This window comes from Lissotriton vulgaris, chromosome 2_1, assembly GCF_964263255.1.
Source record: "Lissotriton vulgaris chromosome 2_1, aLisVul1.2, whole genome shotgun sequence".
Classification (NCBI taxonomy): domain Eukaryota; kingdom Metazoa; phylum Chordata; class Amphibia; order Caudata; family Salamandridae; genus Lissotriton; species Lissotriton vulgaris.
The window spans coordinates 791,945,719-791,968,423 of NC_141687.1; the positions used below are offsets into that span (position 1 = coordinate 791,945,719).

The 22,705-nt window shown below is 41.8% G+C and overlaps 1 protein-coding gene across 3 annotated transcripts in view; it reads left to right on the top strand.

The window, feature by feature from the left end:
* Nucleotides 1-22,705, top strand: part of SCRN3 (secernin 3) — a 172,583-nt gene that overhangs the window by 12,075 nt on the left and 137,803 nt on the right. The window lies entirely within an intron of this gene.

Sequence of the window (22,705 nt, forward strand, 5' to 3'; positions counted from 1 at the left end):
TGCGCTTTGGGATGTAGCTCTGGATTATTGCGTGTATATATACTTCAGACTTTTGTTGTGGAGTGATTTATAGATGATACAGCCTGTTTTAAAGATTGTCTGTTGAGCCACCGGAAGCCAATACAGCGTCTTCATCAGTGGCTTGATATGGCAGTGTCTCGCGTGTTGGAAGACAATTCTGGCTGCTTGGTTTTGCGTCATTTAAAATCTGTGGTTGAGGGCTATTGGAAGTCACAGGTAGACGGCATTTGCATAGTCATTTCTTGATAGGAGTAGCGCAATGATGATTTAGATGGTTGCTTCAGTTGAAAAGAATTTCCTGATGTTTCCTGATTTTTCCTGAGTTGGAAGAAACAGGAAGAAGTTACGGCTCCTATCTGAGATTTCATGGACAGATTCTCATCAATTTGAATGCCTAGACTTTTTTACAGCTGGCTTTGGTGTAGGGAGGGGAGCCCATTTCTGTTGGACAATAGGATGGATTACAATGGCTTAGCTTGTTAGTTATGACAATCTCTGTCTTATCAGAGTTGATCTTCAACTGATTACTGTTCATCCAGTCTCTGATATATCACATGCTGTTCTGGAAGAACTCCCTTGAGTCTGACGCATCATTGATGGTAAAGATCAGCTGCTTGTCTTCAGTGTAATTATAGATTTTCTCCTTCTGCTGCTGAAGGATGTGTAACAGAGGGCGAAAATAAAGAGATATGGGTTATAGAGATGATCCCTAAGGTACTGCACAATTCATGGGAACTTTAGCTGAGCAGTAAGGAGAGAGACAAACTAAGTGCAGTTTTTAGAGAAGGATTGCATCCAGTCTAGGGCAGTCCCCTTTAAAACTGCTGCTTCGATTTGGTCATCAAAATCCCATGATCCACTGTGTCAAACACCGCAGATAGATCTAATAGGACAAGTGCCTGAGTACAACCTTTGTCTGCCTTACCTCTCATGTCATTCACTACTGAAAAGGTGACCAATTTGGTTGAGTGAGAAGGGCGGAAGCCTTCCTGGTGTGGGTCAAGGTATTTAGAATCCTCTAGAAAGGAGCATAAATGTTATGCTACATGTGCCTCTAAGATTTTTGCTGAGTAGGGGAGAAGGGTCTATATATTTTTGGTCCTCGCCAGGTTTTCTTTATAGAGTGATTACCACAGCTTCCTTGAACGATTGAGGAACACAGCATTGGGAACGCGATTGATTCATAAGTGATAGAGCAATTTCTGCGAAGGAAGCAAAGATGATTTTTTTGAATTGGTGGCGGGGCATACATCTTTCGGGGAGCCAGATTTCACTTTTGTTATAAGTTCCATAAGATGATCTTGGCTGATGTGGGGAAAGGTTGAGATAGAGGTGTGATTTCTTTTTTCAGGGACAATATACATGTCTAACATTCTAGTGGGGATAGTATATTTTCTTTTCTTTATTGTGTCCACAAAGAAGGAGTTAGATCATCACATAATTTCTGTGTTGGGGTGACCAGTAGTAGAACTCGATCTGGGTTCGATAGTTCCCCAACAATTTCAAAGATGTCTTTTGTTTTATTATGGGAGTTCATGACTTTGTTTAAAAAGTATATTGTTTTCGGCTGTAGGATAGTTTTCTTATAATCTTTCCTGCTTTGTACAAAGATGCCCTTATTTTCCTTATAAATCAGTTAATGGCTATCTTCCTGCTTTCTCAAGCTGTAATATCATAACGTACAACCCTACTCCAGATTCTGCACTCTTCAAAAACTGTTATGACTTGATAGAATATCCTTCTCCATTATTAGCTCCCCCTTCTGCAATCTGCTCCCTTTAGAAATGTTCTCCATTTCGACTCATTTACTTTTTTTGTAAAAAAGTTAAAAACGCAATTGTTCATGCAGTAGCTGATTTATTCCTTTCTGTGTTTATTCCCATCAGTGTATCCTCAGCTTCAGGAGACATCTTGAAGTGAGAGTATGCTATAAACGTTTTGCTATAACATGACAAGGTGGTAAGTTGGTATACCTGTGCTTGGCACGCGGCGAATAGAAATTTACCAGGTGTGGTCAAGATTGACCCCAGACATGCAGCAGTGGGGTGCCCTCCCTGGCCCCAGGGCAATGAGGTAGAGCTTTCTAATACAAATCAAAATCAAATCACCTTTTTCCACCACAAAATAAAGAGCATCTACGACAACTTTGATGAAGACAACCAACACACTGAACCCTCACCAACCAACCCTGACACTCTGAAGCCGGCGATCGACAACTGGTCAGCCCTCTCCACCGAAGACACAATGAAGACGATGAAGTCAATCCACTCCTGGGACCCCACGGACCCTGACCCCACCACATTTTCAACAGAGCCGCCGACACCATCGCACCCATGCTATGCCACACCATCAACTGCTCTCTGGCAACCGCCTCATTCCCTGATGATTGGAAACATGCAGAGATCAACCCCCTCCTTAAGAAACCCTCGGCGGAGCCCACCAACCTCAAAAACTACAGACCCATCTCCCTGCTCTCCTTCCCAGTGAAAGTCATCAAGAAAGCCATCAACAGCCAACTCGCAACATTCATCGAAGAGCACAACATCCTCGACTCTTCCCAATCCGGATTCAGAAAAAAACAGAGTACTGAAACCGCCCTCCTTGCTGCAATAGATGACATCCTTACCTTACTGGACAAAGGAGAAACAGCAGCCCTCATCCTCCTCGACCTCTCAGCGGCATTCAACACAGTCTCTCATCGCACCCTAATATGCAGACTCCAAGACATAGGGATCCAAGACAAGGCCCTTGACTGGATCTGCTCCTTCCTCTTCGGCAGAACAGACTCCCCCCTTTTCTCTCGGACCCTACACCTACCACCTGCGGAGTCCCCCGGGAGTCCTCCCTCAGCCCTATGCTCTTCAACGTCTACATGGCTCCGCTCGCCCCCATCGTCAGAACCTACGGACTCAACATTGTGTCATACGCAGATGACACCCAACTCGTCCTCTCCCTATCCAACAAACCCAACACCGCCAGACACAACTTTCGAGAAGGCATGTAAACCGTCGCCAAATGGATGAAAAACAGCTGCCTACAACTAAAGACCAACAAAACAGAAGTACTCATCATGGGCCCAAACCCAGACGCCTGGAACAACACCTGGTGGCCCCCTGCCCTCGGAATGCAAAGGTATCTACCCAGGCTAACTATAATAGAAGAAACACACTGGCTACATTTAAACAAAAAACTCTAACACAAACATAGAACTATAACACAGTCATTTGTACTGATAAAAAAAGATTTTTAATTTGTTTTGATAAAAAGAGATTTAGACAAATATACCTTGTATACAGATAATTTATATAGTTAAAAGTTTTTACTGATAAACAGAAATAAAACATATGTTCTTAAAATAATTAGAGGACAGCATTGTTATCCTGTTATTGTTGGTTCGGCTGTAGTCAACGCGTTTCGACACACTATGGTGTCTTCATCAGGACCATATATTTTTTCAGCCAATTATTTCTAAAAAGAACAAAACATTTTTTAGTATCTGTCTAAAGTCATTTAAAAAAATGTGTTATAGTACATGTTTATACTCTAATAAATCATAATAGATGCACATTTATGTCATGAGAGATCATCTTTTTCTAAAAATATTTCATATACGTTGTAGCCAGGTGTTACAGTTTTACATTCATTACTCCACTGTCAATGTTAAAAACCGACAAGATCATATCATATTCTCGGAACATATTTCTTGATATCATATCATATTCTCGGAACATATTTCTTAATAAGGTTGTCACATAATACAGAGATACATGATAACATTTTCATTTTCTATCACATCTTGGTTGGATGATTGTGTAGGTTTCTCATTTTATTTATAAAAAAAAAGAGTATAGGAAAAGAAAAGGGAAGCTTAAGAATGTTCAAAGTACAGAGCCTCACTTATTCTCCCTGTTGTCTAACATAACCTGCAAAAAACTAGATATCCTGCAAAGACTAGATATCCTTCTAGAATTGCCTTTTTACTTAGTATAGAATGGTGCTATCTTGGAGGGCTAAAATAATGTATACAGCCTATTTTTTCCTCTTTAGCGATGTTTTGCTTCGCAATAGTAAGCAAGGATAAGCGGGACTTACCAAAAAAGGATGAGCCCTAACTTTTCCTTAAATTCTATAGCTTCTAGGCTTGCTGATGGAACCAGTCAGTGTCAGTATTGTCACACCTAGAGGAATTGTGGAAACAAGACCATGCTGTTTATTTTACATTATTTTTACACTCTTTATTGTGATTTGTTAGGTCCCTGATTCGACATCGTTATAAACTGATCAATTATACTATTTTACCTGGATCGGCTTTTAAGCCTTCGTGAAAAAAGTTCGAAGAGTGAGGCACCTTTCGGTTTGTGAAATCTAAAGGAACAAGAGCAAAATGTTTTTGAATGTTTCATTGATTCATTCCTTCCGTTTCAAAGCAAAATCCCAATTTGCATAGTCATGATGCAGTATTAGCATATTATCGCGTTACCTTATTATGTGGATTTCACTGCTCTCATCTCACTCTTTATCTCCTCATGTTTCTTCAGATTTATATTCTATTTAAAAGGGGCAGACCCTATTTTAGAGGAAGTAACAGGACATGAAATTACGATCGTAAAGAGAGATTTTCGAATTATATTCTGTCACCCTAGAACAGATAGGTCCTGAAACAGCAATCTTTGAGAAAGTGGTGTTAAGAAAATTAGATCAAACTTTAAAATTTGTTCCCAAACCCATATATAACTTAACTAAAGAAGAGCATGAATCAATGAACAAGCTGAAAAACGATAAAACCATTACTGTAAAAAGTAGCGATAAAGGAGGAGGACTAGTCCTTATTGATAGTACCATGTATGAATTTAAAATGTTAGAAATGCTAAATGACCCTACGTTCTACAAAAAAATCAAATTAAACCCAACAGATAGGATAGTTAAAACTATCAATAAAATAACAACTAAAGCAAGAGACGCAGGGATTATTAATAAGAAAGAATTTGAATTTCTAAATAACTCACAGAAAAAGGTATCATGTATATATGGTCTACCGAAAATTCATAAGAATCAAGAAACCCCCCCCTATCGCCCGATTGTATCAACTATAGGAACCCCTTTGGAAGCTATTTCCAAATATCTAGATAATATACTTCGTCCTTACATTTCACTTTCACCTTCATATATTAAAGACACAGATGACATCATAAAGAAAATAGAAAATCTCAACTTGAATGAACACCAGGATATCTTAGTTACCCTTGACATCGAGTCGCTTTACAGCAATATTCCACAAACAGGAGCCATTGAAACAACAATGTGGTTTATTGAAAAATATCAGATTCCCTGCTCTAAGACTTTTATCAAGGAGTGTCTCATATTGGTACTGAAAGAAAATTTCTTTGAATTTGGGGAACAATTGTTCCTGCAAATAAAAGGAGTAAGCATGGGAGCCTCTATGGCTCCCTCAATAGCGAATATATACATGACTGCTTTTGAACACAATCACATCTTTAATGAAATGGCCCCTTTCTTCGAGTCTGTTTCCCATTGGTATCGATACATAGATGACATCTTTTTTGTGTGGACCAATGGGGAACAGACCCTTGAGGAATTTCCTCTGTGGCTAAACGCAGCAGATGACAATCTGCGTTTTACTGCTCATACCAGCAGAACCAAAGTAGAGTTTCTTGACATCTTCATTAAGAACAATGAGGGCCTTTTAGAAGTAGACCTATACACCAAACCTACCGCCAGAAATACACTGCTACATTATAAAAGCTACCACCCTAAATGCCAGAAAGACAGTATTCCCTTCTCCCAATTTTTAAGAGTTAGGCGTAATTGCACCAACTTGAAAGATTTCGATATACAATCAGAAACTATGAAGCTAAAATTCCTTCAAAGAGGATATCCCCATCGCCTAATTAGAGAGGCTTATAAAAGAGCCAGATTTTACGACCGAGATGCACTCCTTCATTCGCAGAAACAAAAATTAGATCCCAAATTGGTCTGTATTACTAAACATTCTACTCTGGACTCTACTGTCAGGCAGATAATTAATTCCAACTGGCACTTGTTAAACCTAAATAAGAATCAACCAAAAATAGAGAAACCTATGTATGCACATAAGCGGAACAAGAACCTGAAAGATCAAATTGTTCGCTCTCGCTTCCAAAAGAGACCACTAAGCCCACCTTTTTTACAAAGGTCCTTTGAAAATGGCAATACACTAAGGGGCACCTCTCGTTGTGGCTCTTGCCAGTCATGCAGTGGTATCCTTTCTGGAGAAACTATGACTTTTAATGGCAGAAAGATTCAGGCGAAAGAACTATGGACGTGCAATACACAAAATACTGTCTACTTGATCACATGTCCCTGTAATTTGGGATATGTAGGCGAGACAGCAAGGGCCATAAAGACGCGGCTAACAGAGCATAGGTCTGCAATAAGAACAAGAAAGATGACAGCACCACTTGTAAGCCATTTCTCAGAATACAAACACTCTCCCGAAGAACTAAAATGGCGGATTTTAGAAAAGATCCACACACCAAATAATAAGGGAGGTGACAGAATAAGGAAAAAAAGAGAAGTGTACTGGATCTTTACTTTGGACACTTTCGAACAGGGTTTAAATCAGGATCTGCCCTGGGAGAATGCAATTCTATAAAACTAATCCCCTGTTTAGTTATTCAAGTCGGCTTTTTCTGTTTTGCTTTACAGATAATTTTTTTTTTTTAACCAGAATGAATTAATAAATCAAAACACCCAAATCTGTTTTAAGCGACTTTCCTGTTTAATAATCAGACGAATACAATGCTTTTATTCGTTTTTTGTTGTTTGTGTCCTATTTCTGTAATCCCTGTGTACATCCTTATATATAAGTCGAATTAATGAGAAAAGAACCAACTATATAGTCCCTGTCCCCTTAAATTAGGGTGGAGTTTTGAATGGATGACGTCACATCCTCCAAGCTATAAATACCAATAGGTAAATGGCTTACAAATCCCTCTAACTTTTTAAACCAGCAGACACGCGGAAGAACCTCGGAAACAGAAGAGGCTGTTCAGGTAAGCGTAGACAGAGAAAAAGATAGCCAACTCTCCTTCTCTCTTGTTATATCAAGAGAGACTAATAGAATAAACCCGTTCTTTTTTGTGTCTACTGCAACATTAAAATCTAATACTCATCTGCAGTATTTTAAATTTCTGCAGAACCCTCCTATCTTTGCTGTGAGCACGCCGCTTCAACCATTTACGTATCCAGTGATTTGCAAGCAGAAACGGATACAAGTAAAGCGTCTCTCTCGAAATCGTCTGCCACAGCAAACATATTAGGAGGTATAACTATGGTCTGTTTCTCTGTAAACACTTAGGTTAAACAGAACACCATTAACCAAAAGAGCCTAATTTAACTCTCTTTCCGCTTAGGAAGATAAGGAAAACCCTCGCCACAATCACCGCGCTCTAAACAGCATCTGTGTTTCCCCTGTCAATCACAGAAAGACGCCACGTTAATTACTGCCTTGGAATCTAAAACGTTCTGAGACCGTGAGTATTTAAAAGAAGTGATGACAGAATATAATTCGAAAATATCTCTTTACGATCGTAATTTCATGTCCTGTTACTTCCTCTAAAATAGGGTCTGCCCCTTTTAAATAGAATATAAATCTGAAGAAACAGGAGGAGATAAAGAGTGAGATGAGAGCAGTGAAATCCACATAATAAGGTAACGCGATAATATGCTAATACTGCAGCGTGACTATGCAAATTGGGATTTTGCTTTGACCACGGAAGGAATTAATCAATGAAACATTCAAAAACATTTTGTTCTTGTTCCTTTAGATTTCACAAACCGAAAGGTGCCTCACTCTTCGAACTTTTTTCACGAAGGCTTAAAAGCCGATCCAGGTAAAATAGGATAATTGATCAGTTTATAACGATGTTGAATCACAATAAAGAGTGTAAAAATAATGTAAAATAAACAGCATGGTCTTTTTTCCACAATTCCTCTAGGTGTGACAATACTGACACTGACTGGTTCCATCAGCAAGCCTAGAAGCTATAGAATTTAAGGAAAAGTTAGGGCTCATCCTTTTTTGGTAAGTCCCGCTTATCCTTGCTTACTATTGCGAAGCAAAACATCGCTAAAGAGGGAAAAATAGGCTGTATACATTATTTTAGCCTTCCAAGATAGCACTATTCTATACTAAGTAAAAAGACAATTCTAGAAGGATATCTAGTCTTTGCAGGATATCTAGTTTTTTGCAGGTTATGTTAGACAACAGGGAGAATAAGTGAGGCTCTGTACTTTGAACATTCTTAAGCTTCCCTTTTCTTTTCCTATACTCTTTTTTTTTTTATAAATAAAATGAGAAACCTACACAATCATCCAACCAAGATGTGATAGAAAATGAAAATGCTATCATGTATCTCTGTATTATGTGACAACCTTATTAAGAAATATGTTCCGAGAATATGATATGATATCAAGAAATATGTTCCGAGAATATGATATGATCTTGTCGGTTTTTAACATTGACAGCGGAGTAATGAATGTAAAACTGTAACACCTGGCTACAACGTATATGAAATATTTTTAGAAAAAGATTATCTCTAATGACATGTGCATCTATTATGATTTATTAGAGTATAAACATGTACTATAACACATTTTTTTAAATGACTTTAGACAGATACTAAAAAATGTTTTGTTCTTTTTAGAAATAATTGGCTGAAAAAAATATACTGTCCTGATGAAGACACCATAGTGTGTCGAAACGCGTTGACTACAGCCGAACCAACAATAACAGGATAACAATGCTGTCCTCTAATTATTTTAAGAACATATGTTTTATTTCTGTTTATCAGTAAAAACTTTTAACTATATAAATTATCTGTATACAAGGTATATTTGTCTAAATCTCTTTTTATCAAAACGAATTAAAAATCTTTTTTTTATCAGTACAAATGACTGTGTTATAGTTCTATGTTTGTGTTAGAGTTTTTTGTTTAAATGTAGCCAGTGTGTTTCTTCTATTATAGTTAGCCTGGGTAGATACCTTTGCATTTGAAACTTTTTCCCTGACCCAGGTACTTCATCCTTATCAGGGGGTCCTTGATACTTTACAAAAACCCCTGCCCTCGGAAGCCCGCCCCCACGGACCACGCACTAAACCTGGGAATCATACTGGACTCGGAGCTCAAAATGGACCGCCAGATCAACTCTCTTGTCCTCCTGCTTCCACACCCTCCGCTTCCTACGCAAGACCTTCAAATGGATCCCCCACAAACACAGAAATACCGTCACTCCCACCCTGGTCACCAGAAGGCTCGACTACTGCAATGCACTCTACTCTGGAATAAACAAAAACCTCACTGCAAGGTACAAAACATCCAAAACTCTGCCGCAAGACTGGTCCTCAACCTGCCAAGACACTGCCACATCTCCAAGCACCTGCGCACACTCCACTGGATCCCCATCAAAGCTAGAGTCACCTTCAAGATGCTAACCCACGCTCACAAGGCCCTCCACCACACCCGAACAGCCGACTCAAATTCCACGCACCCCAAAGGACCCTACGATTAGCCCAGCTCTCCTACGCAGTGGCCTCCCGCACCAGAAAGATCAGATTGAGAGGCCGCTCCTTCTCCTTCCGCGCGGCCAAAGCCTTGAATGAACTTCTGCTTCACCTCAGACAAATAACAGCGCTCCCCATCTTCGCAAGTAACCTCAAAACCTGGCTCTTTGACAGACCCCCTCCTTGATAGACTGGAACCTGCGAACCCCCACTCCCCAGCACCTTGAGACCCTTACGGGTGAGTAGTCGAGCTTAACAAACACCTGATTTTGATTTAATACTTATTTATTTAAAGTATGTTTTATAACATTTACTGAACAGATCAGAAGATGTGAGTGCAGAGACAACATGGCATATTTATTTGAAGCAGGTATTTTAATTTATGTTCTATCGAAGACTTGCAAAGCACTTTATGGAGCTCTTAGGTCACCTCAATGCCCTGCTGATGGGACAAGGTCGATAGAAAGGAATGACCTAGAGAGAAAGGTGAGGTGTGACTGAAAGAGAAGAAACGAGGGCAGAGCAATGTGAATAGAATGATCCTCTCACAAATGCTTGTATCTCATCCACTTGAGGAGTGATAGTGCATTATAGGGAGTGAACTTTGGGTGTCTTGACAAAAAGGTAGGAGCATAAGTGTCAAGGTTAGGAAACAAGATGAAATGAGTAAGCTACTGAGCAAATAAGGGTAGTAAGTGATACAAGTATGGTAGAGGGCGCTGTAAACTCCCCAGTAATGGGAAGCGGCCTGACAGAAAAATAAATTGTTGCAACCCATTGGCAAGGGAGAGAATCAAGAGGTCCGGTGAGGATGGTTGTTGATGTGTATGGTGTGTGTGTCTGCCATTTATCTTTCTCTGTTGTAGCGATCGGCCTCTGTGGATAATGGTAATTAGTTAGAGGGATACAAGGTCTTGGAGAGCAGATGACTGACTCCTCCCCAATCTATTATAGTGTTATACTTATTATATCCTTTTTGTTTTGTATTGAGTTTTATACATCAGAAATAACATTAACTGGAAAGCATTAGTGGTACCGCATTTCGATTGGCAGTAAACAGTATAGTTCTACAAATCAAGTAGTCATCACAGGGAGGTCCTTATATAATAGCCACCTTGTTTACAATGTATCACATAGAAGTCAGCAATTACAATAAGTTGAAATACACAATAGTGCACACCACCTCATAAGCATCCTAGCCTCACCCATGTATTTTACATCATCAATATAATGACCGGTCTAGCATACATAGCATAAATTGTTTTTCACTTACTCAAGCTGGGTCAGGCAGTCGCTCATGCCCTGCCTGTTTGCACCGTCTGGAGCAGTCTCTCCGCTCGCAGAGCCAGGTATGTGGTAAAGGGTCTCCAGATGTTTTGGGCCAGGATCTGATGTAGCGCCACTCTGCACTTTGTCAACAGGAGCATTTGAGCTTTAAATGGTCTCTCCCACACCCCCAGGACGTCTTTGACATGTCCCAGCAATGCATCAAGTGGAATCTTCTGAGATGGAAACTCAGTAACTTCTTCAATTGTACCAAATACTGATAACCAATAACCAGCCACCGCTGGGCATGACCACGCCAGATGCACGATGTCAGCGTCTTCAGTGGTACATCGTGTGGAGCTTGAATTTTCCTTGAGATCCATTTTATGTAATGGAGCAAGCATATGTAATAAAGCAGGGGTAAGGTACATTTTATGGAGAAGCCTAATGTGTATCAGCCATAATCAGTAACTGGGTGATAGTGCACCAGTTTTGGTGCATCAAAGCACTGTTCTTCCTCCACGGGTGAGGACTCTAGTTCCATCTGCCATGCAGATATCGTCATTGGGGTACATATGAGGTCATTGTTTAGGGGCATACCAGTGAGTGATCAATTTCCTGGGAGTAGGAGAATCCAAGATCACACCCAGCACCAGGGTCAGTGGGGTGAGGAGAGAAATATATTATGCATCTATATACACATGGCCTGAAGCTTATAGAATAGAAATTCGTCAAATGAAGTACATCTGAAATAATTTGTAATAGACTGTAGCATGACCGTCATAATATAGGTCTCCCATTGTAACTTATTGCATGCAACTTAAATGAAGGCACACCTTTTGATCGGCTCTAAAGAACCATGCTGGGTTTAGAGCCTTGGGCATGCCGTTCGCGAATAGACTATCCAGTCCCACTCAATGGCGAAGCTGGTCCCAGGTCCGGACCATGCATTCAACTGTACCAATTTGTACTCTGGGGCATTTTGCAGAGGAGCAGACAACAGTGCTCAACGGGTTGATGGCCCTTCTATCTGCTTTGATTGCAGTGCATGGCTGAAAAAGGCATAGGGTGATGCCAGAAATGTGCTAACAGTGCCTGTGAGCAGTAACTAAAGAGTTCTCGGTCTGTCGCACCCTTTTTTAAATAGAGTGGACACACCGCATGCAACCCTATGCTGTTTACTTGGCCAAGTCAGAGCAGTAAGTTTGGCTCTAATCCTCTTTGAAGTAGTCCTTGATAGAGGCTATTGGGATACAACCAACAAATAGAGGACGTTAGGCAATCTTGGCTGCCATAGATGGTGACAATTTAACCTGCTCCTCAAACTACACAATCCCTCCCACTATAATTTTCTCACCATATTTAATCCTATCCCTACTGACTCATACACCCAGAAATCTAAAAGGGAACTTTGATTCAAACTTGACCATAGCTGGTCGGGGTAATACAACCGATTTCAGCCAGTTGATAGTTACCCCAGCAGGGCGGCCACATTTAAGTAGTTTCTTCATTATTAAGGGGGCTTGTATTGATCTAAAGGTGTCTGACGTATAACATAACATTTTCGCCATACGTTGATTCCACCAGCCTCTTGGTCCAAGTGATTCTGCTGTAGGCTAGCTGCCAGAGGCTCCAAAATGATTGCAAGCCGTAGGGGGCATATGGGCTACCACTCCGTGTGGCCTAGCTGATCGAAAACAAGGGGGGGGGAGGGTATGCAGTTCCATTTACTCGCATCATTCCAGTGCGCTATTGATATAGCAGTTTGATCCGTTGGATGAATAGCTTACTGAATCCAATCTGTTCAGTAGCATAAATATTTTCATTCTAATGCCTTGGTTACATCTAAAAAAAATAGCAGTTAATTTTGGGGTTCATCAAGTGCAACAATGGAAATAAGGTGTGCAGATTGTGCACTGTGGCGTGCCTTGGGATGATTCCCGACTGGTCTGGTCTGATGATGCTAGGAAGCAAAGGCAGTATTCTGTTTGCAATAAACCTGGCTAACATCTTATTGCCTACATTGATCATAGAAAGGAGCCTATAGGAGTCGCAGCTGTCAAGTGGCTTCTCTGGTTTCCAGATGGTGACAATCAAAGCTTTTTGCAAAGTAGATGGGAGACACCCAGATGCCCTGGCCTCCTCATGTTCTGCTAACATATGAAGGGGGTAATATGTGTGCGTATTCCTTGTAAAACTGTGTGGTTGCCCATTTGATCCCTGGGCTGTAACTCCAGGCATATCTTGAATTAACTGCACAGTTTCCTCAGTTGTGAAGGGATTAATAAGGTACTGCCTATATGCATCATGTGACCATGCAAGCTTAACAGTGTCAAGAACTCCCCGGAAGTCTCCCGGCTCTATGTCCAATGTAGAGTGATCCAAATTAGTGTAGAAGTTTAGAGCATTTTGCATAATGCCATCCGTATTAGAGCAGACTGCCCCAGTCTCATCCAAAAGTTCTATGATCTAAGAAGGAGCCCTCTTCACTCTCTGTCATCTCAAGAAATTAAAACCCTTTATTCCAATTGATGACTTTAAATTCCAGTCACTTGTCCTTTCGCGAATTGATTACGGTAACGCCATCCTCACTGGAATCCCCAAGGTCCCCATAGCTCCACTCAAATCTGTACTCAACCTTGCAGCAAGACTCATCACCGACTGCAAAATTTCGACCACATCTCTTCTGCCCTCAGAACTCTCCCCATCGAAGGCGGATCCGCATACAAAACAGCGTGCATTGCACACAAAGTCCTCTATCAAAACACACCACCATACCTCATCGGCTGAGTATGAAACTACATGCATCTCCACGATCCAGCAGGCGCCGCCCTTGGATTCAGTGAATTCAGTAAAATGCAGTTCTTGGAGAAGCCCAGTGTCGATTTTCATGCCTATTTAGGTATGTAAATACATATCATGCCTTTTGTGCCGCAGATATTCCAGGACAATAGTTAGATCACATGTATCCTAGTGCTGTATAATTAGGGCTCCCGGTTTTATGGTTTTTTTTTTTTTTTTTTTACATTTACGTCTGTATTTATCCATATTTATTTTTTGGTAATTTTTATCTGTATTTATCCATATTTATTTTTTCAGCAGCAAAAAAAGACGTTGCAGCTAGTATGTTTTCACATTTATTTAAATAGACAATGATCACTTGGTTGTTGTAGGTTTAAATATATTTATGAAGATGGGTAAATGGGTTATTGCTTTTAACAAAGAGGTCCTTTTGTTACTTGCAGTTCATAAATTCTAATCCTTCTAATATAGGACCGTGAGATATGAAGGACATGTGGTCCCTACACCTTGTAACCCTCACTGTCTTATGTAACACATCCTACACATTGATTTAAACACATGATTTATTGTCAATCTATAATGTGTACGTGTGATGCAAAGTGCTCTGACACCCTGCATTGGGAAGAGTAGCACTATAAAAGAAATAAAATAAAATTGTGATAACCAACACATTTAACATTCCTACAGTGAATGCCTATCGCTTATATACAGGGACTGAAGAAAGTCAAAAGGCTGCCTCTCTTAAGTACCTGTGAAGAGATAAACTGTGTGCATTTGTTTTCCTACCATTGCTTATAGGTGTTAATCAATTTAAACAGAAAACCAGGAGCCTTAATCATAAGGTCAAGCATATGTGCGAAAAGAGGCATAGTCCTTTCTTTTCAATCTTCCACCCTGTGCAGTAAGGGTCAGTGTACAGTGCGGAAACACATCGCATCTGAAGCCCTCTGGTGTACCATTGAGTAACTGAATTGCAAATCCCACCCACTACAGTACCCTAAACACATCGTAGAACTAACCCCCGCCCATCTGCCCCAACAAGCACCGAAGCCACCAAAAAGACCAGCGATTTGGCCAAGCATCTTGTGAGCATGTTAGCATCATGTGTCAACCGTTAACAAAATAACAAGACCACAGAATAAAATAAACCAAAAGAGTAATCAGTGGGATTCATCACATGGGTAACCAGACAACATTTCCTATGCTGCTCTGGCCTCTTGATCGGCACAGGCTGCTTGAGAACCTCCTTCAGCACTCACTTAGCCTAGGGTGGGTTGCATTGGGCTTCCAGAGCTTGAGGGTTCACTCACTCCATGTTGAGACAAATTGAAGCAGACCCATGCCAATTTTCCTGTAGGATTTCGGGCCTGCTGCTTGTGGGATTTATTTAGGAGCACGAGTCTCGTGGGATGGTGCGAGAGCATAGGGCTCTGTGTGAGAGTATAAGATTACTAGTTCTTTGGGATTGTAGAGGTTCTTTAGAATAATGTGAGAATGCTAGGTTTATGACAGAAGGAAGTGTACTAATTCTTAAGAATGGTGGCGTTGTACTAGGAGTTATTGATTGAGCTAGCTCTAACATTGCGTCTATGGAAATACTGTAGTTGACCATCTTTGCCTAAAAGAGGGTTGCTGACAAGTGCCATGTGGTTGTGAAGAGTTGGGTGCAGGGAACGGGAGTGGTGGTGCCTGTAATATTATATGCCTAAGTTTAGCTTTTGCACCATTTTGTCAAAGGGATTTGTTTCCTAAATTTAGCTAAAATGTTACAACAGGATAAACTAAAGAGAGCATACCAGCTCTGAGGCAGTTCAACGAGAAACCAGTTCTTTATAATTACCTGTGGATTACCTACGGAATCGTTTACACACAGGGAATGGTGAGTTTTTTGTGAGGCCTCTAGAGAAAATATGTCAGGGGTGCCTATAAAAAGAAGAAAAGGACTTGAGCTTACGACTTGTGCCTCGCCTCTTAGGGACTTTCAGTTTGGGTGGTGAGGGAACTGAGGGACACAGCAGAAAAATAAGTTAATTTGCCACAAATTTTGCAGGGAAGATGACAGTGGGACTCTGATGTCCAGATTCCACAGCCAGCAACGTTGCTATTTCTATTGTGTACACTATTTTTCATGTTTTTTCAAAAACAAGAGGCCTCACGATGCCCAGCATTGGTTCAAAAAGGACCTCAAAGACCGATAACTTGCCCTAAGTCAAACTGAGCGCAAGTGGAGACTTGACTACTGTCCCCTTAAAAAATCTATCTTTATCTCAGCTTTAAAGGACTACAAAACCACCATCCTCATAGCTAAAACTGAATACTTCTCCTCTAAGATCTTGGTCTTGACTAGTAAAGCCAAAGACATCTTCTCCATTGTGGATGAACTTGTGAAACCTGACCGTGTCACTCTCAAACCTTCACCATCACAATCTCTCTCTGATTCCCTCAACACTTATTTTATCGACAAAATTACCAACATCAAAACTAGTATCCCTAAGCCGCCTCACTCCCTGATCCCAGCAACACTCCCCGCAACCCAGCAACACTCCCCGCAACCCCTCTCTCTTTTCCCACTTCCCTCTGATCACTCAGGAGGCTATCTTTTCCCCCCTCAAAAAAGTTTGTTTCGGTTCCCCGCGGGACAGCTGTCCCCCTCACAGTGCCCGGGAGATATTTCTCAACATCCTGACCCCCCCCTCTCTCTCCTCAATAACTCCCTCACCTCAGGCGTGGTTCCCAATTCTTTCAAGACTGCAGTAGTCTCACCCATACTCAAAAAGCAGGTGCCAACCCCGAGGTGCTAAGCAACTTCCGGCCCATTTCGTTACTCTCCTTCCTGGGCAAAATCCTGGAGGCCTTCGTAGAAAATTGCCTAAGCACTTTTGTGGAAGACTCCCACTTTTTACACCCCCATCAAGCTGGCTTTAGGCCCCAACACTCCACCGAGTCCATTGCCCTGGCTGTCCATGACGAACTCAGAACACCTCGCAGGCATTGGTGTTCCTGGATCTGTCGGCGGCCTTCAGCACCGTCGACCACACCTTTCTACTCGATCGGGTCGAGAGCGCCGTCATCCGGGGCCCACCGCTGAGATGGCTTACTTCGTTTCTCAAATCAGCTCAAATCAGGAAACTAATCTCCAAAGGTAGAAAAGATGGGGCAGCTGGACCAAATGGTATTCCCCCGGCCCTCTTCAAACTTGAACCTGATTACTGGGCCGACACACTGATCCCCCTCTATTCATCTGTCACCAACTCTGGGTGCTTTCCAGCCTCATGGAGGGGCTCGATCATCTCACCGATCTATAAGGCTGGGGATAGACTCCATCCAAAAAACTACCGACTGATTGCACTCCTTGACGTTGAGGCCAAATACTTTGCAGGACTCCTATTGACCCATCTGCGAGAATGGGCTGCAAACCAAAGCTTAATACCATCCAGCCAAACGGGGTCCTGCAAAGACATGGGGACAACAACTAACTTGATCGCCATCTCGTTGCTCATTGACAAGGCAAGAGCGACCAAGCAGGCTCTCCACCTCTGCTTTGTGGACTTTAAAGCGGCCTTTGACAATGTCAACCGAGAAATCCTATGGCGAAAACTGGCCTCCTGGGGGATTCCCTCGCCCCTACTAAACCTTTTGATTGAGCTGCACACAAATACATGGGTCCAGGTAAAGCTTGGGAACGGCTCGCACCTCTCTAGGCGCATTCTGACCACAAAGGGCCTAAAACAGGGGTGCGTGTTAGCTCCAACTCTTTTCAATCTTTTTACAGCTGACCTGCCACCCGCCTTAGATGCCTGCAATTCGCATGCTCCGCGGTTCGGAGGTAAAGGGCTGTCCAGCATCTCCTATGAAGATGACGTGGTCCTGGTCAGTCACACGAAAGTTGGCCTTCAAAACCTTATCAAAACGCTTCATGGTTATGCTGTGTCAAACCTATTAGAAGTGAACATTAGTAAAACAAAAGTTCTTTCGATAACTAGAAGCAAAAAGTCGTACACTTGGATGCTTGGTTCGGATGCAATCTCAAACTGCTCTGAATACAAATATCTAGGGATCCAAGTCTATAAAGGCGGCCGCTACCAAAACCAATTAGAGGCCATCAAGAAGAAAGGCATACTAATAGTCGTGACAATGAAACAGCTAAAGACCAATCTGACCGGTGAGACTCTACTTCCTCTATTACGAGTAGCCAAAATTAAAATAGTCATCAATCACGTATGGCAGTGAGGCCCTAAGAGGAACTGATGCTAAACTTCTGGACACAACCATCTCAAAGGCCTATAGATTTCTTTCTAATCTACCACCCTATACTTCGCAGGCCCAGATTCGGTTGGAATTCGGGTTGACGTGCCAAACGCTTGCTCGTAGAGGTTCATACATCAAGTGCTGGCACAAATTAAAGAACTCCCAAGAAAACACCCTGAACCGACAGCTCTGGCAAGACATGCTTACCACATCGCGAATGCCGGCAAAAAAATACCTATAGGAGTCCTTGTCCATCACAGGATTGAAAGACCTATGGGAGACTCCTGTATCACATGCGCAATTCAAGCGCATAGTGAACAAGAGCCTAAATAAACAATCCCATGTGGAGGACAAAGCTTTGCTCTCTTATAGGCAACATGCCTGGATGACCTTGTGCACATATAGAACACCGGGGCTCCAATCATATTTTGGTCTGGGGTATGGCTGGAAAACAAAAGAGGCCTTTTTCAAACACAGGCTGGGGATTCTACCCGCCATTCCTCACTTACCACCATGGTTGAGGCAGAACTATGGGACCAAATGCCGGCTCTGTGGAACAGGAATCGAAGATTTGGAACACCTATTGTGCACTTGTCCGAGGCTGAACGAAGAAAGAGTAGCTTTGTTGAAAACAGCTTTCAACGAACTAGGAGTCCGCTCACGTAGACAAGCTGTCCTCACTTGTTTTGATCCTGGTCTCCCGCCACTAAACGGGAAGCTAGTGAAATTTCTGAAACTAGCGGAACGGAAACAAATAACCCAGGCACTTGTATAGTGGAAGCCCAGTATAGGACTAAGCGCATTGAACTTTTTCCCGTGGGGTTTTATTGTTTTTTACCTTTACTATTCAGTCAACCATGAATTTCTGCTTTTAAGGTCTTTTAAATTTCTTATGAGTTTGTTTTATCGCACTTTTTTGTAACGGTTTTTATTAACCTAAACAATAAAGAATTACTTACTTACTTCGTTTCTCAACGACCGTTACCAAGCTTTCCAGCTTTTCCTCAGAGGAAAAAAGACTCACCTGCAGAGTCCGCAGGGCTCCTCCCTCTCTCCCCTCTTGTTTAACCTGTATATCCTCCCCCTTATCTCCGAACTCCAGAAAAGAGCAGTAGTCATTTTTAATTATGCCGACGACCTTCAGCTCATCTTCAACATTAATCCCTCTCCCTCCTCTATATAGAACATTCAATCCACTATGACCTTCATCAGCAGTTGGATGAACGCTAACCAGCTAAAGCTCAATCCTGATAAGACAGAGCTGTTGCTTACAGGCCTCCAGGCAACTCTTGGAACTCCAACTTCTGGCCTCTCTCCCTGGGCTGCCTGCCATCCCCAGTCATCTCGGTCAAGAGCCTAGGCGTCGCCATTAGTAGCGACCTCTCCATGAGGGCCCATATCAACTCGGTGGTTTCTGTCTGCTTCTTCCATCTACTCAGAATCAGGAAAATTTGAAGATTTCTTTCTCATGAAGCTCTCGTCCAAGTCACCCTGGCACTAGTCATGTCCCGCATCAACTACACCAACTCTCTGTACGCCGGAATCCTGGCATACCAATCCCACTGACTCCAACTAGTCCAGAATCAAGCAGCCAGGCTGATCCATGACCAGCCGAAGTTCAGCCACACCAAGCCCCTCCTCAGCAGCCTTCACTGGCTCCCAGTGATTCAGCGCAGTCTCTTCAAACTTGGCTGCCTGATCCATAGAGCCCTCTCATCCCATGGACCCTCTTTCATTGCGTCCAAAATTCATCGCTATGCTCTTCCCCGTGACCTACGCACCTCCTGTCTGAACCTCTTGTCCCCTTGCACTTTCAAACGAAAGAAACATGGCGGCCTGAGATTCTTCACCCAAGCACCGCTCCTCTGGAATTCTCTCCCTCCAGAACTCCGCCAAATACCCTCCTATTCTCAATTTAGGAAATCGCTTAAAACTTGGCTCTTCTCTCAAGCATACAACTAATTCATACACACTGCCTCGGTCTTTAGCCCCTCCACCCTAGCGCCAAGAAACCGCTGGTGAACGTGCGCTCTTTAAATAACTCTCATCATAGTGGATAGAGTTTGGAAATTGGACAAATACCACTTTTTAACTCACACCTTGATTGGTACTAACTACCTTGGGCCTACTTTAAAGTATGGGTGCAAAGTTTGCCTTGGTAGATGTTGTACCTCTTTCATTTATTCACTGGAATGTCCAACTTGAAATGTTACAGAATTTTCCCATTGGGTTTGAGAAGACCATTTGAAATACATTGGCGCACCCGCATCTGAGTAGAATCATCTTAGTGATGCTACTTTGCATCTAAGAATTTTGATCCAGTGTTATTGCTTTTTCAAGATTTCAGTTTAGTGTTTGTAAAAGTTCTGTGATACCTGAGTTAACAGGCGAGAAAGATCAGATCCTGGTCTTAAAATGTGAGCCATCTATATGAATTTTATGATTTGCTGTAACCTTTCGTACTAGCATGAATGCTTCGATGTCTACTAGAGACAGGTGTAAGTGTTTTGCTGTCTAGCTGTTTAGGAACAAGGCTTCCAAGTTCAGAAGTGGCATAAGTGAATGTTGTAAACGTTTTACGTGTGTTTTGTTGTGGGAGATTGGGCAACCAGGGTTGGCACACAGTCATGTATTCTCTTAGTACAGATTGTGGACTGCCAGTAGTAGATGGAACAAAAAGAGGAACGTCTACAGCAAGAATGTCTTTCCTAGATATTCATCCATAATGCATACTTTTGATCCCTGAGACCACTTTAGCACTCAAACCAAACACATGTTTTCCAAGTAATTCATTATAAAAAAATACATACTCATTACACAGTGGCAGTTGTGGAGAGCGAGGCTTGGCTATTCATAGCCGGTTGGGCATAGGCCTGGCCAAAGGCTGTGCACAGCAGGTGTTAGTCATCTGCTCTGGACTAGGTGCAGGTGGCGTGTTAGCTGCAGGACTTGGCCACATTACAGGCTTGCAGGCATGCTCTATGCAGGATGCCCGTCAATGGTGGGTTGGGTGCAGGGCCCAGCCACAAGCTGCCTTGCGGCCAATCCCCACTCACACAGCCAATGCTGGGGCCAGTGACAGCCGCATATAAATCATTATAATTTTCCTCTGAATCAGCAGGCAGCTAGACTGTCTTCATTTGTAGCAAATATGAAAACACTTGTCTTCCTGTAATGGCAGGCCATGGTCAGCTGAACTCATCGAATTTTACTGTGTTGGTAACATGATGGTCATAACTCCACCAAGGGACTCAGTTTTGATGAATACTCTCCTGGGCTTTCCACAGCTGGGCAGAATGCATAGGTAGATCAACAGCTTCTTGGGGAGATGTTCTACCTTCTCACTCCATTGATGGAGAACCATATTTGCATTTAAGTAACTATGGCCACACTTGGAAACACAGCTAATTGATGCTCGTAGGCCAATACCAATCAGAACTACCTGTCTGATGCAGAGCTGCATTTTAATAGGTAATGGTAAGAAAACCTGTGAATATTACTTTGTAAATTTGCTGCTGTAATAGATCTGTAGTCTGTATCTCCAGTACTCTTTCAATGAAGTTGGCAGTCTACAAAATTAAGAACATCCTAAAAGTTACCTAACAAATATTATATTGTGGATAGATTAGTGCTACATTGATACACCTAATGGTAAAATATTGACAGAAAGCAACACGTTTCCATTTTTGAACAGTGTAAATCCCCAGTATGCGACACACTGCTCAGGTCTTCGCAGGTAGCCTTGGACATCCCCAGTGCGGGGGTTTTTTAAGGGGACTTGTGTAGAACACCGGAATGTTTGAATGTGTGAAATGTGGCAGTTGTCCCGAAACCCTAAGCCCTACCATGTTGCTTCCACCACCTACTTGGAAACATATTTTCATGCGTGCGTCTGGCCTGTCAGCACATTGAATGAAAAGCCAGTATTGTAGTCCGTCAACATATAAGGAATGAAAATGGACTCAAGTATAAAATACGGACACTGTATAAGGACACACCACACCAGCAGATGGGTATTTTTTGCAATTGCCGCCAAGCCCCATGAACTGAAAGCAAGTGCAGAAAGGAATCGATTTCCCAGAGCCACTAAAAGGAGTATTCACCTTCTGAAACAACAAATGCAGGAACTATACCGTTAAAAGAATGACCCATTTGAGAAATGAAGGCTTAATCTTTTTTTAAATATCTGTGAAGTTATCTGTTTTGTTTGTGTAGGGTAATACATTCTACATTATACTAAAGGAGGATTTAATGTATTTTAAAATATTGTCTTCTCCAGAAGTATTAATCAAATGTTGGTTGCTCTCTACAGCACTCAACTCACAACAGTGTACTTAAACCAAGCAGAGAAAATACTTTACTACTTTGTAGTTTCACAATAAATACTTCTGGAGATAGCTGTGCATGTTTTTCTTATATTGCACACATTCCTCGATGCACTATGCTTGTCATGGCCGGTAACATAATCTGCTTTTATTTACTTTGATTCAGTATGATTTGGTAGTAGGTAATATCCTTATTCGATTTTACATTAAAACCATAAAAGCACATCATGTACAGTTTATTAAAAGATAGGAAAGAAAAGAGGAAGAATTAATTAGGGAAGACGAGACCGTCTCTCTTCAGGATCTTGGTTGAGTTATTGTAATACATATGGTGTCTAGCACCTCGATCCTAGACATAAATTATGGAAAAACATCCCCAAGCAGCTATGATTAGTGTAACCACTGACAATATTGTATAATTCCTATGACAACTATACATATGTTAGAATTTAATAAAGTGTGTAGTGCTAATACCATTTAA